This window comes from Chaetura pelagica, unplaced genomic scaffold (assembly GCF_000747805.2).
Source record: "Chaetura pelagica isolate M959 unplaced genomic scaffold, ChaPel_1.0 scaffold85, whole genome shotgun sequence".
Classification (NCBI taxonomy): domain Eukaryota; kingdom Metazoa; phylum Chordata; class Aves; order Apodiformes; family Apodidae; genus Chaetura; species Chaetura pelagica.
In genome coordinates, this window is record NW_009953505.1 from 1,169,795 (window position 1) to 1,176,070 (window position 6,276).

A 6,276-nucleotide genomic window follows, 5' to 3' on the forward strand; every position below is an offset into this window, starting at 1 on the left:
AAAGTGTAGACCATGAAGTTAAATTAAAAGTTAAAGAAAGGCAAAGGAAATTTGGCTCTGTTGCTCAGCAGATGAAGGACACAGGTAGGGAAGTGGCTCATCAATCAGGTGGGAGCACAAGGGATTCCCAGTGCTGCCATGAATTTCATGCAGTAGCCTATCCCCTGGGTCTGGTTTTATTAAACATTCTCACCACAAGGTCAATGGAGAGTATGACAGAATGTGTCACCACAAGTACTTACGCATGTCCTGGTTGCCTTTCTCTATCAAAGAGCTTAACAATCTTTTTCTGATTTTGTGTTTTGTTTGTTTGTTTTGTTTTTCTTTTATTGCTGTTGTTTTTGGGACTTTTACTTTATTTTAGACATGTTTCTTTTCCCTCAAAGGTGCAGAAGACAATGCATAGTAAATACTTGAGGTTCTGCAGGATTTGGAAACTGATGAAAATATTTGGATCTAAGCTCCTGTATTAGGTAACATCTAATAACCAAGTAAAGATGAGCAGGTTGCAGCAGCAGAATTTCAGTGCAACTACTCCTGGAAAATGCTCCCTTTCTATTTTTCTATGATAGAACCTGAAACATAGTTGGTAAAATTTTAATTAATATGAATATAAACATGAGTAAGGCACAGTATGATCTCTGGCCAATAAATGGCATCATATGAGATGTGAAAAACCTGACCATGAGAAAAGCAATTATCAAACAAGTTTTAATTTTACCAATGCCTGTATGCTTCAAACAGCAGTTACTTCTAGTCAGGCTCATAAAATATGTGTGAGACCCAATGAGCTAGATACACTGTATAGAGATGTTGAACCGAAAGCAGGTCTTTAATAGGTGGCCCACATTAGTGACAATAGTGGAATGCTGGAATGGTGACCACAGGATTCTGAACACTGCTTCCATCACAGATCTGAAGCCAAAGTTAGAGTCACAGGCAAAGGAGAGATCTGTTCTGTGTCCTCTTGTGAGAAGGACTTTAGTTTAACTTGTGAGTAGCTGCTGCTCCCCTTCCTTCTGTACATGAGAAATGGTGAAAATTCCCTTATTTTGCAATTTATGAATATTCCGGAAGGCATTTTGAGAAGGCTCTTATGAAATAATGTACAGATGGACTTTAATTTATTTGATTTCTTACATCTTTACCAGTCCAGATTGCTGTACACCATCCCCAAGATCACACGCTCTCACTGGATTCAGGAAGAGGTGGTTACTTGTTGTTCCAGAATAAATGAATGACTACATGCAGTGATTGCTCCTAGAAACTCCCAGTCTCAGTGAATAAAGCCATTTTGGATTCAGGACCTTTGCATTTGTAAAACAGCTATTGGCTTCTGGTTTTTGGTATGCTGAGTAGCACTTGCAATTCAGCTCCATTTAATGATGATTTCAGCATTCTCACAATGTGCTATGGAAGCTGCTGGTGCTTAGTTTTCTTTTTAGGTTATATAGATCCTACAGTATAGATAATACAGCAGCAAAAAACACTAATACTTAATTTAAGGATAAGTTTCTTTGACCAGGTGGCACAGGAGATGCAAACATTTAGATGAATCAAACTAGTAACTGTAACAATCTGATTTTGTCCATGGTTTGGGCCAAAAAATGTATCAGTAAAAAAAAAATAAAATAGTAAATCCTTGGTCTTTGTAGGATTTCAGATAATTTGCCCCTCACAAAACCCAGATACTGATTCAGAGTTGTAAGTGAGATAATGAAGATAACAGCCATGCTGCTCAGATGAAGGATTCCTAAGGCACAGTTTTGTGCAGCCATTTTGCCTTTTATTCTTGTGTTTTATGACAAATAATGCAGATAGGATATAACATGGGGGCAACAGTCAATCCTTAATTCATCAGGAAGTACATTCATTCAGGAAGTACAAAGGGGAATGTTTTTCTCCTCAATTATTAAATTAGAGCATTATTCAATAAATGACAGTTATACTGGATCTAGGAATAACTGTAAAAATATGAAAAAGCATGTTTACCAGTTTCTTCAGAGCTGCCCTATTGTTCTGCTATTAAGACTGCTCTATCTTGGAAAACCATCAATGGGAGCCCAGAAGTATCTCAGGCTGCCCAGGGATGTTGTGGGGGCTCCATCCCTGGAGCTGTTCAAGGGCAGGTTGGAGGGGGCTCTGAGCAGCCTGTTCTAGTGGGAGGTGTCCCTGCCCATGTGGGGGAGTTGAAATTAGATGATCTTTAAGGTGTCTTCCAACTCAAAGAATTCTGTGATTCTGTGTTGTTCTATTTGCAGTATCCACTTCTTTGGTTGTACATGGAAACAAAGAACACAATTCTGGTCTCAGCTGTTCCCAGAGTTGGTTTATTTTGGATAAGGCTGGTAGTGCTTGACACAATGCCAACATCTGAAAAAGAAATGTTATGAGCATGTTTCTAGGTGCAGTATGAGTGTCATCCCAGTTATAAAGTCATGTAAGAGGGTGGAATCCCTCTTTGAACTTCACATATTCAAAGTCTGATCCTCTCCTTCACAGTACTTGGTGGAGCCACACTAAGATCATTTGCAGTTCCAGGTCCCAAAAGGATAGACAGGCAAAAGATGAGGAGACAGGGTATAACACAGAGTAGTAAAAGTCATAATAGAAGTAGTTCTTTTATATAATCAACTCAGGTAATAAGGAAAGTTATTATATATCCCCCCCCCAAAAAAGGGAATAAGGAGCAAAGCAAGCAGTAAACCTTGGATTCTGACTGTTTATCCCTAAACAGAGAGCTGTGACTTTGCTACTCCTTGGAATTCAGAAGACAAATATTTTTCCAATTAGAGATGGAGAGCCAAATCAGTCATTAAACACTCTTACAAACGTTCTGGAGTGAGCTGCCAAGCATCTACTGACATTGAAAACTGGGGGGCTGTCATGTGGCTTTGTCCTGAATTTAATTATATAAAGGAGAAATTATTTTAACTTGGAACATTTATTAGTACCCATTACTTAACACTGAAGTGTAACAGAATAATGCAACTGCAGTCCTTTTACAATATAGAGCTAATTCTGTCTGTTCAATCATCTGATTTGTGCTTCAGACTACTCCTGGGTCTAAAAGCTAAGAGAAAACATGAACTAGAGTAGCTGCAAATTAGGAGAGCTCATGGTTGAGTGACTGTACATAGTAAACACAGGGCTAGACAGAAACTACCTGGCTGCAAATCAGAGCCCAGCACAGCTGCATGCCACAAGGAGGTGAGTGGTTTTACTTCACTTCACTTTTGCTAAACCATTCTGTTCATAAAGAGTACCAGGAGATCCAGAAACTTGGATCCAATATGCTGCACTTGAGTTAACACTCTGCGTACAGAGAGGTAGTGCCCTGCTAGAATCACAGTGGAAATCATAAAAATAAGAGATGGGGAGGACTATTGATGAGTCATCTCATCCTCCTCCTTGCCAGCTCAAGATTAGCACCTACCACGCTCAAATCAAGAGTTTTGTGCCAAGTAGCTTTTAGGAAGCCTGAGCTTTATAGAATTTTCTCTGTAGAAAAAACATATTTATTTTCCTTTTGAGCTTAGATTTTCAACTGTGTAGTATCATTGTCAGTTATGCCTACACCAATCACTTGTAGAATGTCCAATTATCCTCATTCTTCTCAAATGTAGAATTGTCAGGAAAAAATACATTATTATTGTATTGTTATATTATACTATATATATTATTACAAAAAAAATAAATGTATACAGACATAGAAACATAAAGTGTTCATATACTGTAGTTAGGGAAAGGGAACTATGCTCAAGAAAGCCAACATCAAGAGTAATTAACTCTGGGGTTTAGTCCTGGGTCTCATCAACTGCATCAGTCTGCTCTTTCTGATAAGAATCTTTCATGAAGAATAAATCTCTGGGTCTTACCACAGTGTGATTGTGGACAGTTGTAGCAGTGTGTTCTTTGAGACCTTATGCTATTCTGCTAGTCTCATGAGTAACCATGGTGAGGGTTACATTTTTTAGACAATAGTGGACACGGATGATTGACAAGGAAAAAAAGAGGAAAAAAATGGGCCTGACTGTAAAAACTGCTTGAGCAGCTCTGCGGGTATGAACTATTCTGCAGAAGCCAGCAGGCAGGTGGATGAGGGTTGAAGGGAGAGGAGAGCAGGGCAGGGCTGCTGGCCCAGGCAGGGGGCAGGGGTTGCCTATGGTGTGACAGATGGTGGCTGTTCCTCCTTTGTCTTCCAGAGCTGGAGGCTCATACAGGGACAGGACCAGACCATGATGCATCCATGATGGGAATTTCCTGTCTGCCATGGAAATGTGGGATTACAGCCTTGGCCCTGGGCAGGAGTTGCCCATGGTGAGTGAAGGAGGCTGCTCCCATTGTTTGTTGATGTTATCCTGCCTTTTGCAGCTTCTGGCCCACACAGGGACAGGACCACGGCACACTCCCATTCCCTCCCTCCACAGCCACTCAGCCAGAGATTTCTGCATCTTTCTACAAAGCCATTGTCCTAAAGACAAGGAAGCACACATGGCCCCAGTCTGCACTGTGCCGTGCTCCCACAAGCAGCTAGAGGCTCCTGGCAGCCGTGGACAAGAGGAGCTCTGTGCCACTTGTCCTCTCTGTGTGAAGTGACCTTGAAATAAAATTTTCTGATTCATGAACCATTGGCTGGCTCTTCTGGTTTGTGAAGTCTTTTGGGGCAAATCTCCTGGGCATTTTCCTTATTGTCATAGAATCACAGAATAGTTAGGATTGGAAGGGACCTTAAAGATAATCTGGTTTCAACCCTCCCTACATGGACAGAGACACCTCCCACTGGACCAGGTTGCTCAAAGTCCCATCCAACTTGGCCTTGAACACTTCCAGGGAGGGGGCATCCACAATTTCCCTGGACAGCCTGTTCCTGTCTCACCACCCTCACAGTAATTAATTTTTTCCTAATATCTAATCTAAACCTACCCTCTTTGAGCTTAGAACTATTACTGCTCATCCTATCACTACACCCTAATAAAGAGGCCCTCCTCATCTTCCCTCTAACCTCCTTTTTTAGGATTTAAAAGCTGCAGTAACATCTCTTCAGAGCCTTCTCTTCTCTAGGCTAACCAATCCCAAGTGTCTCAGCCAGTTCTCATATGGGTGTTGCTCCAGCCCCAGATCACCTTCACAGCCCTCCTCTCAACCCACTTAAGCATGTCCATGTCTTTTTGTGCTTTGGACTCTAGAGCTGGATGCAGTACTCCAGGGGATGTCTCACCAGGGCAGAACATAGAGGCAGAATCACTTCCCTCGACCTGCTGGCCAGATTTTTTTGGAACAGCCCAGGCTGTGGTTGGTTTTCTGGGCTGTGAGCACACATTGTTGGGTCACATGCAGTTTTTCATCCACCAAGTCCTTCTTCACAGGGCTGTTCTCAATCTGCCCATCACCTAGGCTGTATCCAGACAGAAGTTAGTAGCTTTCATTGTTGTTTAGAAACTTCTCTAAAGCAGAAAACTACCTAGATTTCCTCTTTGTTTCTCATTTCCATCAGGAATCTGTTGCATATTCATCACAAGCTGCACAGCTCAGCAGTTACATCAGCAAGGGAAATAACTGTATTCCATTTCCTTTGAAATTATGTCTACTGCAGCATGGTTTGACCACTTAAATCAGTTCACAAGTCAGTATTTTACAGAATGTTTTCTAAAACAATAAAATCCTTAAATGTCATCCCTACTCTGCTAGGAAGTTCATAGAACTACTAGAATTTTAAAAAATCCAGATGATGTTGACTATATTTTGATTATGTTCTTGCAACACCCATGTCATATTAAAAATGTAGGATGAAAGTCAACAGGAAAATTTGGATATATATGGACAAAGAGGAGGGATTTAACTGGCCTGCCAAATTGTTTTTACAGTTTATTTCAGCCCCTATAGTGCAGTTGCACAGGTAGGCTACTGGATGTAAGTATGGAGAAAGTATATGAAGTGTTCAAATTCCCACATTGCTTTAAATTCTTATTTTATTTTAACAGTTGTGGAAGATTTCCACAAAAAACATAGAACATTAACATTAGATCATTGTGTATGGGAATTTGTTTTGTTATAAAAGCCTAATGCACATTTCTGCAAGAGAAAAAAAAAACACATAAAAAATGGAAGAATAATACACTTTTTTTCCTTCATTCTCAGCATTTTCAAGTCCTGGTATGAAGCAAATCCCAGTTTAATGGGAAAAGATTATACTGCTTGTCTGCAGATAGGAGAGCATAATTTTTATTCCTTCTTACATGGCCATCATTCAGTTATAGGTAAAAAAGGGTATTG